At 42.9% G+C, this 11,784-nt stretch overlaps 1 long non-coding RNA gene across 1 annotated transcript; it reads right to left on the reverse strand.

Annotated features, from left to right (window-relative positions):
- Positions 1-398: 398 nt before the first annotated feature.
- Positions 399-9,025, reverse strand: LOC142477000 (uncharacterized). The gene is made up of 5 exons (XR_012792120.1): positions 8,911-9,025; positions 7,831-7,924; positions 6,154-6,264; positions 2,732-2,841; positions 399-1,360 (listed from the first exon to the last, which is right to left on the reverse strand). It is a non-coding gene; the product is annotated as an uncharacterized LOC142477000 (long non-coding RNA).
- Between the last annotated feature and the right edge of the window lie 2,759 nt (positions 9,026-11,784).

Here is an 11,784-nt window from a genome sequence, read left to right on the forward strand (position 1 = left end):
ACCGTCGGGGGCAGAATACATGGTGAGAAGGGAGGCTGCCTAGAAGCATAAAAATCTACTTCACCACTGTTCTGTACTCTCTTCAATACTCTGTGTTACAGATCTCTCTGGCAAGAAATGGGGTCCAATGGCAAAGACTGCTCTAAATAAGATAGTATAAATGAACACAGAGAGAAATTCCAAAGAGTAACCCAAGAAAATACAAGTGAAATCTAATCGTAAGGTAATTAGTCCCATTAAGTGAAATACATAAAGGAATAGTCCATAAAAAAGCACAAAGGAAAAAAATAGGAGTACTTTATTGTGATGTTACATTTCAGAGAATATAAAATTATAGGAAAACAATTCCACTTTGTTCAGAAAACCAGAAAGTCTTGGTCCCAGGTGGACTGAATTTTTATTGCAAATAAGTTCCTTAATACACAAGTAAAGAATATAGTTACTTATTCTATTCTCTACTGTAAGACGTGCCACATTGCCCAATATTTGGGTACAGTGCCCAGATTGTGACCATGCACTACAGAGGTGAGATTCCCCCAACTCCAATTTGCTACACACTCCAAGAGAGATTATTGTGATCAGAGGTGGAATGAGAGGGGTGAGAAGGGTCGCTGCCCAGGGAGTAGCCTGACAGGGGGTACAGAAATCTCTTTTGGTGCATATATTGCGGAGCTGCATTGATTGACAAGTCAATCAGCTCTGCTGCCTATCCCATTGACATCATGATCCGGCACTGTGATCAGCTGCAGCGCTGACCCAGGTGTGTTAGTGCAGCACTTTACAGGGAGGGAACAGAGGTTGTGGATGACAGATGCTGGGGATAGGCCATGAGTACGGGCCAGAGTAAGGTGGAGACTTTCTGTACTCTGCATACAGGACACTGCATGCATGACAGTGTCTGTGTGTGTGTGTGTGTGTGTATTCCAAGTGTCAGTGTGCATAAGTAAGTGTGCTCTGTAAGTATGCCTGTGTGGCAGGTATAGGGGGGTGGTTCAGCTGGAGGAACTTATCCAGGCACAAAAGCACATAGATGCCCCAGATTATACCACCCCAAATGCTGATAATATCCTGCTGCACTTTACAGAAGATGATGCAGATGTCAGTGGGTGGTGGGTTCATTAAATCCATCCATCATATCATAGCCACACTGTGCATATGATGTACTGAATCAATCACAGGAAGACATCTCCATGGTAGGGGTAGAAGTTAACAGAATATGTCCAGCACTGTGGTGTGTAGCCCATAAATAATAATTGTGCACATTACAGAACATACTTGCAACTGCAAGATCATTTTGCTGCTTGTAGTGTTTGCTCTTGTCCTGTGCAGTGTTGTCGTAGATCCGTCTCTTCAGTGTTCACTGCAATAAAAGTAAGACATTGCATTAATATTACAGAAGTTTGGGAGCTGAAATCCCACTATGCTGCAGACATTTTCCCTTTGCATAAGATTCTTGTGATTATATCTCAATGATGATCAATAACAACTACATCATAACACAGCCGCTCAATACAAAATATGTATTTGCTATCAATGGTCATGGAGGCCAAACGTCACACAATGTACAGATATACTGCTGCGGCCGAGTTTATTCGAGCATTTGCCCGTTCTTGGCCGCAGCAGTAACCTGGCGCGCGCCGGAGGGTGCCGGGCGCACGCCGAAGCAGCGGAGGAGCGCCCTCCGATCGGGGCTTTCTCCCTTCCGCTGCCGGGTCCGTCGGGTCCCCCGGAACCCCCTGCCGCTGTCCCCCACATCGCGGGACACCAGTGCTCCCTCGGGGAGCCCTGGACGTGCGTGCAGGGGGCGCAGGCACCCGATGACGCGTGACCGTGCATCGGTGATGCGCGGCACGCTGAGGGAGTGCGGCTAGCACGCCGGGGCATCGCCCGGCTTGCGGTGCTAGCCGTGCTTCAATAAAACGTGTCGGTAGTGTAGCAAGGATTATTTCTTCCTCTGGTGCATTATGATGGGATGTGTTGTAAGATTCTGCATTATTAGCATCACTGAATCTTTTGGAAACTGAGTAATATTCTATGTTTTAATGCAATATTATGGATGATCAGCCGGTAAAATAAAGCTTACTGTATCTGTAGCCATGCTCTACCCATGATGTGCTGAATCAATGACTGCAGAGTGATTCAGAGTGGTAAACATGACTGGAACTCATCTCTGAATAGAGGACAGAACAGCAGTGCAGAGTAGGAGGTGAATGTATCTCAAATGGAAGACTTAGTAGCTGTGTGGGGAGTAGACAGTACAGACTGATCAAATAAATAGTTAAAGGAGTATCTTCAACATTACTTGGCTTTGTTATCAACATTGAAGTTTCTCTTGTTTTTTCTGTTCTTTAAATCACTACTACTGATGCCATGTGTAACCTGTACTGAGAGATATACTCTACTGGCCTAGATGAAACCATATGATGCAAACAGGATTCATCCCACTCCAGATTCATATGATTGCACCACTTCAACCTTTAATAAAACACATAGAACTACAGCAGTGCGCTACTGCACATGTTCTTGTTATGAATGGTAGTAGATGTGGTCCTTGGGTCAATACTTCATACAGCAGCCACACTCTACTCATGATGTATTGAATCAACAAAAACCTGCATGGTACAGATCACAGGAAGGGTAGAGTAGAGGGGAATATGTCCAATGCGAAACCCTTAGCAGCTGGATTGTGTGGAGTCAACAAAACGACAAATACTAAATGAGAAATATACACATTGCTTATCTGTCTCTGTGTAGTCATTTTCCTCCTCTTCAACTGTCTTTCAAAATTTCTCTTCTGACAGAAAAGAAACACATGGCTTCAATATTCACTGTTCTTCCCTCCTGAAATAAAAGTTAAGCATTGCATGGTTATGATCATACATACAATGAACCTTGCGCCAAACCATGTGATCCAAAGTAAATCCACCTCCCTCCCATAGCTGTGTTCCTTCTAGAGCTTCTACCACACAAGTCATTAATGTTCGTGACACTGTACTGCAGTCACAGTCTGCACACAAAGTACTGAATCAATTACATCACACTGAAAAGGCAGTCTACATGATGCAATAGTTAACCATAATAACTCTGTCATGCAAATGACAGGAAAACCTATATGTATATCATTAGGGGAGAGGGGAAAAATAATTAAAAAATAAGTGCGACAAATAAAAACAGATTATAGGAAAGTAAATCCTTGCCCTGGGAACTTTACAATCTAATAGAAATGTTAGAAGACTTAAAGAGAGGCAGCAGTTGGGGGAAGAAGTGCAGTAGATGACAATGCTTGTCCTTAATGGTGGGTACAATTAGTAGAAAGCACATCTTGGGAACAATAGTTGTTAGCAGTGACTGTGGGTGTGGGACAGTAGCCACGAGTCAAAGTTTTTTAAATGCTTGATTTAAGTCGTGAATTTTAAGATTGGTCTTACATGTGGGTGGAAGAGGTTATGTTGGCATATACTGAGTGTGAGGAAGTTTCACATGTACGGTGCAGTGATGGAAAATGGTTTCAGGCAAGTGAGAGAACAGTAGAGGTGAAAGAAGTTTACAGGAGACAGTTATGGTTATAGTGCAAGAGACAAGCAAGGGCATAACGAGAGATCAAAGATGATATGCAAGAAGGAGCAGATTAATGGAGAGCCTTAACAAAAAGGTAAGGAGGAGAACTTTGTAGGTGATACAAAAACTTGATGGGATGCCAGGACAGGGATTTAAGGAGATGAGCAGAGACTGTTGTGGGAGAAAGTGAGATAATTCAAGCAGCAGAGTTTTGCATAGGAGAAAGTTGTGAAGCATGGAGGCCTGTTAGTAGTATGTTAAAATAACCTATAGGATAACAGTATACATTGGAGTTTTAGCAGTAGGTTGAGAGGGGAAAGGGAAGATCTTGGCAATATTACAGAGAAAGAGGCAACACATTTTACCCATAGCCGTGCATGTGAATGGAGATGGAATTGAAGAGCCAAATGTTACTCCTATGCAACATGTTTGATGACAAGATAGATGGTAGTACTGTTTACTGTGATGGAGAAAGGGGATAATATGAGCCCAGTGTTAGACATTAAGTTTAAGGCAGTGGAGTGCCATCCATGAGCATATAGCCAGGAGACAACCCAAGAGTAGGGACTGGATTGCAGGAGTGAGAACAGGGGTGGATAGATTTGTGTGTGTATCATCCGCATAGAGATTATATCTAAGGCCAAAAGCATTGATGAAGTCACCAAATGATAGTATGTAGAGAGAAAGAGAGATCTCAGAACAGAGCCCTGATGTATACCCACAGACAGATCAATAGAAGACGAAGACATGTTAGCAACAGAGATGGAGAATGTGTGACAGGAAAGTTATGATGAAAACCAGGATAGAACTTTGTTACTGATACCAAGAGAGAGTTTAGAATATGAAGGAGGAGAGTGATTGAGAGCATCAAACGCAGCCGATAGATCAAGTCGGATTAGTAGGGAAAAACCTTGGGAATTAGCTTTAAGCACAGTCTGTAGAACGTGCTGTACGAAAGGCAGGTTGTAAAGGATCCAGGAGGGCATGTGATTTAAGAATGTTGACACTAGCAATTAGAAGGCAAACAGCATGAGGGATACAGAGCGGTAGTTAGTAAGGCACATAGGGTGTAGTTTGTTTCTGACAAAAGGGTGACCGCTACAGGCTTAAAGTAAGAGGGCAAAAATCCAGAGAATAGGGAGAAATTGAAGATGTGGGTGAGAGTGGGGACTAAGAGATGCAGTAAGGTGTGAGGGGATACGATCTAGAGGGCATGTGGTAGAGGGAGAATAGAAGATGATTAGCTTCCAGCTCTGTAAGAGAAGAAAAGGAGTCAAGTGCAGAAGGAGATTTGGGAAGAAGGAGAGAAGGGGGAAGGGACAGAAGGAATCTCCTTTTGGGTGGCATCCACCTTGCCTCTGAAGTAGTCAAATGCTTGAGGAGAAGTGAAGGAAGGATGGCAAGTGGGAGGAGAAGGTCAGTGGAGGGAGTCAAATACAGAGAAAAAAAACAGCGTAAATTAAATTTGAGTGTTGATGAGTGTGGAAAAAAGTAGTGTATTTAGCCCTAGAGAGCAGCTTTATACAGGACAGGAGACATTTTTACTGTAGAAAAATCAAACAAAGTGTGAGATTTCCTCCGTAGGTATTAAGAACAGCGAGTGGAAGTGTGATGAGTGTGTTTGGGAATTTAGCCAAAGGTGTGGGTTAGAGGGATGAGTGTGTCAGAGCCTATAGGGGGCATATAGATAGGAGGATAGCATTGTAAGAGTTAATAAGATTGTTAGTTTAAGCAGAAAGAAAGAGAGAGAAGAGAGAAGAGAGGTTAGAGTAGATGTCAGAGGAGAGTTTAATTAAGCAGAGGCAAATCAGTGGGACAGGTAAGATGGGGTGAGGGGAATGACTGATTGTGACTGATGAGAGCAGAAGAGGTTATGTACAACTAGAGCCTTGTTAGTAAGAGTGGACATTCCAGAGGGCACAGGAGAAGGGAAGAGAAAAGTAAGGAAAGGAATGTGGATTACATTAGATAGGTTAACACTCTTAGTAGGGAGGCCTGATGTGTATATGAGCCGGTCCAAGATTATAAGAGATATCCCCCAACATCAGCGAGCATAGAAGGAGACACAGAGATAGGTGTAGAGAGAGACAGAGATAGGGATATGTAGAGAGAGAAGGGCGTCAAGAGAATGAGACAGATAGGCGTAGAGAGAGGAGACATAGAGAGAGGGGGCTTTGAGAGGGGGGCGTAGAGAATGAGGGAAGGTGGAAGAGAATAGGATGTGCAGGAGTGCATTTCATTGAGCAGTGCAGAAATAGCTGCAATAGAGGTCTGTACAAATGGTGCTTTGTGTAGACACATGCAAAGGTAGGGGAAGGAAAGTGTATAGAACATGTGGATAAAAGCAGGAGTGTGGAAGTTAGAGAAATTAGAAAAGTTTTACAGAGGAGTGAGGAAACAGTAAACAGAAAGAACAAGAGAGAGGTTACATTGGGATGACGTGCTGTGGTAGAGAGAAATGCTAGGAGAGAGCCTCCAGATATTAGAGGACATGAATTGAGAGAGCAAATGTATAAATCAAAACCGGAGGGGGAGGTATAGCACGAAAGCTTGCACAGCAGTTGATGAAGATTATAGTCTTAAAGTTGCGTGTACCTGTCAGGGCACTCAAGAAGGTCAATGCTCACAAGTGCAGAGTTCATGAAGAAATGCTGAATCCAGTTCCCCTCCAATTTAATTTTAATATAACTTTTTCATTCTTCATTACTGCAAAAAGCAAACAAAACAAAACCACATTGCATTACTATTTTCAAAATGGATTGAATGACATATTCAACAGTAACTGTGTGATGCCAATATTGCCTTCTCACTCGTAGGCCAGTACGGTCAGGTACCCAGTACTGATAAAACAATAAGTGCCCGTACTAAGTACCAATATGAATTATAAGGAAATGTAAAATCTCCAGGTCTCTCTCCATCTCTGCAACAGATATATGGATAAGCCCATATTAAGGCATCACGTGACCGGAGCCGTCACTGACTGGGTATACGCAAAGATGCAGGGAGATGCAAAGAAAGGGAGGGAGAGAGACAGGGAGAAGATGGGAAACGGAGGGAGGCACGGATGGCAGGCCTCTCTCTTTCACTGGTGCATGCAAGGAGCTGGTCCCAACATCCACAAAGTGTGTGTGTATTATTGGTTGTGTTTTATGGCGGTAGGAGGATAGTGTGTATATTGTGTGTGTGTGGGAGTATTATATTGTGTGTAGGGTATTATAGTGTGTATATTATGTTGAGGTGCAGAGGAGAGTGTTAGATTGGGTATCTTGTGTTAGGGGGTATTGTGTATATTGTGTTTAAGACTATAATATTATTGGGGAGATTATTATTGAGGAGGTATTAAAGTGTGTATTGTGGGGAGTATTAGTGTATGTATTATTTGTGGGTGACAGATGCTGTGGGTAGGCCAAGAGTACGGGCCAGACTAAGGTGGAGACTTTCTGTACTCTGCATACAGGACTCTACATGCACTGCAGAGGTGAAATTCCCCCAACTCCAATTTGCTACACTCTCCAAGAGAGAATATTGTGATCAGAGGTGGAAGATGAGCAGGGTCACTGCCCAGGGAGTAGCCTGTCAGGGGGCATGGAAATCTCTTTTGGTGCGTATGTTGCCACGTGGCATTGATTGACCGGTCAATTAGCACTGCTTCCTATCACAGTGACATGATCCGGTGCTGTGATCGGTTGCAGCGCTGACCAAGGTGTGTTAGTGCAGCAATTTACAGGGAGGGAACAGAGGTTGTGGGTGACAGATGCTGGGGGTAGGCCAAGAGTACGGGCCAGAGCAAGGTGGAGATATTCTGTACTCTGCATGCCCATCCTGCATGCCCAGGACTCTGCATGCATGCCAGTGGCTGTGGGGTGTGTGTGTGTAGGTATGCCAAGTGTCAGTGTGCATAAGTAAGTGTGCTGTGTGTGTAAGTAAGTTTGCCTGTGTGGCAGGAGGTGTAGGGGGGTGGGGGGCGGGGGGCGGTTCAGCTGGAGGACTTTACCCAGCACAAAAGCACATAGATGCCTCTGATTATATCACCCCAAATGCTGATAATATCCTGCTGTAGATGCACTTTACAGAAGATGATACAGATGTCATCAGTGTTTGGTGGGTTCATTAAATCAATCCATCATATAATAGCCACACTATGCATATGATGTACTGAATCAGTAACACCAATCACAGGAAGACATCTCCATGGTAGGGGTAGTGTTGAAGTTAACAAAATATGTCCAGCACTGTGGTGTGGAGCCCATACATAATAATTGTGCACATTACCAGAACAACATATTGTCAACTGCATGATCATTTTGCTGCTTGTAGTGTATTTGTCCTGTGCAGTGTTGTAGTAGATCCGTCTCTTCGGTGTTCACTGCAATAAAAGTAAGACATTGCATTAATATTACAGAAGTTTGGGGGCTGAAATCCCACTATGCTAATGACAGTTTCCCTTTGCATAAGATTCTTGTGATTATATCTCAATGATGATCAATAACAACTACATCATAACACAGCTGCTCTATACAGAATATGTATTTGCCATCAATGGTCATGGAGGCAATATGTCACACAATGTACATATATAGCAAGGATTATTTCTTCCTCTGGTGTATTATGATGGGAGGGTGAGATTCTGCATTATCAGCATCAGTAAATCTGAAGGAAACTGAGTGATATTCTATTTTTTAATGCAATATTAGGGTAAAATAAAGCTTGCTGTATCTATAGCCATGCTCTACCCATGATGTGCTGAATCAATGACTGCAGAGCGATTTAGAGTGGTAAACATGACTTGAACTCATCTCTGAATAGAGGGTAGCACAGTAGTGCAGAGTAGAAGGTGAATGTATCTCAAATGGAAACCCTTAGCAGCTGTGTGGGGAGTAGACAGTACAGACTGACCAAGTAAATAGTAAAAAGTAGTAACTTCAACATTACTTGGTTTTGTTCTCCACTCCTGTTTTTCTGTTCTTTAAATCACTAATACTGATGCCATATGTAACCTGTACTGAGAGTTATATACTCTACTGGCCTAGATCAAATTAAATGATGCAAACAGGATCCCTCCCACTCAAGATTCATATGATTGCACCACCTCAACCTTTCATAGCAATAACATAGAACTGCAGCTGTGCGCTACTGCACATGTTCTTGTTATGAATGGTAGTAGATGTGGTCCTTGGGTCTGTACTTCATACTGTAGCCACACTCTATTCATGATGTATTGAATCAACAAAAATCTGCATGGTACAGATCACAGGAAGGGGTGGAGTAGAGGTGAATATGTCCAATGCGAAACCCTTAGCAGCCGGATTTTTTGGAGTCAATAAAACGACAAATACTAAATGAGAAATATACACATTGCTTATCTGTCTCTGTGTAGTCATTTTCCTCCTCTTCAACTGTCCTTCAATTTTCTATTTTGCAAGAAAATGAACACATGGCTTCAATATTCACTTCTGTTCTGCAGTCTTTCCTCTTGAAATAAAAAAGTTAAGCATTGCATTATTATTATTATAATTATTATTGACGATACATACAATGAACCTTGCTCCAAACCATGTGATACAAAGCAAATCCACCTCCCTCCCACAGCTGTGCTCCTTCTAGAGCTTCTACCACACAAGTTATTCATGTCAGTGAAACTGTACTGCAGTCCCGGTCTGCACACAATCTACTGAATCAATGACATCACACTGTGTCACACAATGTCATGCTAACGACAGGAAACAATCTTTGTATATATCTTTGTATATATAATAATAATAATAATAATAATAAAAAAAATAAGACAGGACAGACACTCCTACATTGCAATCAATAGAAAATAACTGGGACAGGCACTTCAAGGATGCATACGGTCCCGGATAAACTGTAGCTACCTATACACGTGTGCCTTGTCTCTAGACTCTGCATATATCTCTATTTATATACCACCCATTGTGTACTCAGCGCTTTACAAGAGAGACCAAAAAGTACAGGAAATTATTATACAATAAGTTCAACAAACAAAAACAGACAATAGGAAAGTAAATCCCTGTCCTGGGTAGTTTACAATCTAAGAGAAATGTAAGGAGACTTACAGAGAGACAACAGGTGGGGGAACAAGTGCAGTAGATGACAATGCTTGTCCTTAATGGTGGGTACTTGTAGTATAAAGCACTTCTTGGGAACAATAGTTAGTGACTGAATGAGTGACAGTAGCAACGAGTAAAAGCTATTGAAATGCTTCATTTAAGTTGTGAATTTTAAGGTTGATCTTAAATGTGGGTGGAAGAGGGTATGTTGGCATATACTGAGTGTGTGTGAGTTTCACAGGTAAATTGATGGGAAAGGGTTTCAGGCAAGAGAGCGAGTGCGCAGTAGAGGTGTAAGAAGTATAATGGAGACAGCTATTAGTAGAGCTTAGGAGACGAGGAAGGGCATAACGAGACCAAAGATGATATGTAGGAAGGAGCAGATGAATAGAGAATAGTGTTGGACTGGGTCCTCAACTATAAAAAAATGGGTAACGGGTACCCGGCCAAAATGAAAGGTTCTACCCGGTCGGGTACACGGTTTGGCACTTACCTTCCGGGTGGCGGTGACATCTAGGATCAGCAGCAGTCCTGTGACGGTGGCAGCATCTGTGGTGTCTTCAGCCGGCGGGGGAGCTGCAGGCTCACAGACACAGCTTACCTGCTTCGGTGCTGTGGAAGTGATTCCTGCAGCTCCCCCCGCCAGGTGAAGACACCTCTGATGCTGCCAACATCAGATGTCTTAGATGTCTTAGGAAAGGTAAGTATAAAAGATTATTTCCAGCTGCCCTGACATTACCCGACGCCGGGTATTACCCGGCCAAGTCCACTTCTCAGTGGCCGGTTTCGAGTAATGTCCGGGTAGCTGGAAATGTGTCGGGTAACGCCGGGTACTCGGTACACCACTAATAGAGAACCTTAACAAAAAGGTAAGGAGGAGAACTTTGTAGGTGATCTGAAACTTGATGGGAAGCAAGGAGAGGGATTTAAGGAGGAGGAGGAGATGAGCAGATACTGTTGTGGGAGAAAGGGAAATTATTCAAGCAGCAGAGTTTTGGATAGATTGCAAATGAGAAAGTTGTGAAGCAGGGAGCCCTGTTAGCAGTATGTTAACCCATACGATAAGGGCATGCATTGGCGTTTTAGCAGTAGATTGACAGAGAAAAGGGCAAATCTTGGAAATATTACAGAGAAAGAATCGACAAACTTTAGCCAGTGTCGTGAATGAAGATGGAAAGGGAAGAGTCAAATGTTACTCCTAGGCAATGTGCTTTCATGACAGGATGATGGTAGTACTGTTTACTGCGATGGAGAAAGGTGATATTAGGCCAGATTTAGGGGGAAATATGAGGAGCTCAGTTTTAGACATTAGGTTTAAGGCAGAAGAGTGTCATCCATGGAGGATATAGCCAGGAGGCGACCCGAAACTAGGAACTAAATTGCAGGAGTGACGGTAGGGTGGATAGGTGTGTGTATCATCTGCATAGAGATGATATCAAGGGCCAAAATAGTTGATAAGGTCAACTAGTGATAGTATGTAGTGAGAGAGGTCCCAGAACAGAGTCCTGAGGTATACCAACAGACAAAACAACAGGAGACAAAGACACGTTAGCAACAGAGATGGAGAATGTGTGATGGAGAAGTATGATGAAAACCAGGATATAAGTTTGCTGCGGATACGAAGAAAGAGTTTAGAATATGAATAAGAAGAGTGATTGACAGTATCAAAAGCAGAAGAGAGATCAAGCAGGATTAGTAAGTAAAATGGACCTTGGGAATTTTCTTTATGTACATAATTGGTTACATTGGGAAAGGCAGATTGTGAAGGGCCCAGAGGAGCATGTGATTTAAGAATGTTGATCAAACGGGAGATCACAAGACGTTCTAGCAATTAGGAGGCAGAAGTTAGGACGGATACAGGGCGATAGTTAGAAATTCACACAAGGTCAAGGTTATTTTTGAGAATAGGGGTGACCACTGCATGCTTAAAAGGAAGAGTTGAAAGAGCCAAAGGATATGGAGGAATTGAAGATGTGGGTGAGAGTGAGAATATAGGATTGAGAGGGCATGTGGTAGAGGGAGAAGAGAAGATCAGGTTCCAGCTTTGTGACAGGAGAAAAGGAGTCAAGAGTGCAATGAGATCTAGATAGAAAAAGAGAGAGGGGGAAGGGAGAGAACGAATCTACTTGTGGATGGCATCCACCTTGCCTCAAGT

The sequence above is a fragment of the Ascaphus truei genome, unplaced genomic scaffold (assembly GCF_040206685.1).
Source record: "Ascaphus truei isolate aAscTru1 unplaced genomic scaffold, aAscTru1.hap1 HAP1_SCAFFOLD_1847, whole genome shotgun sequence".
Lineage (NCBI taxonomy): Eukaryota > Metazoa > Chordata > Amphibia > Anura > Ascaphidae > Ascaphus > Ascaphus truei.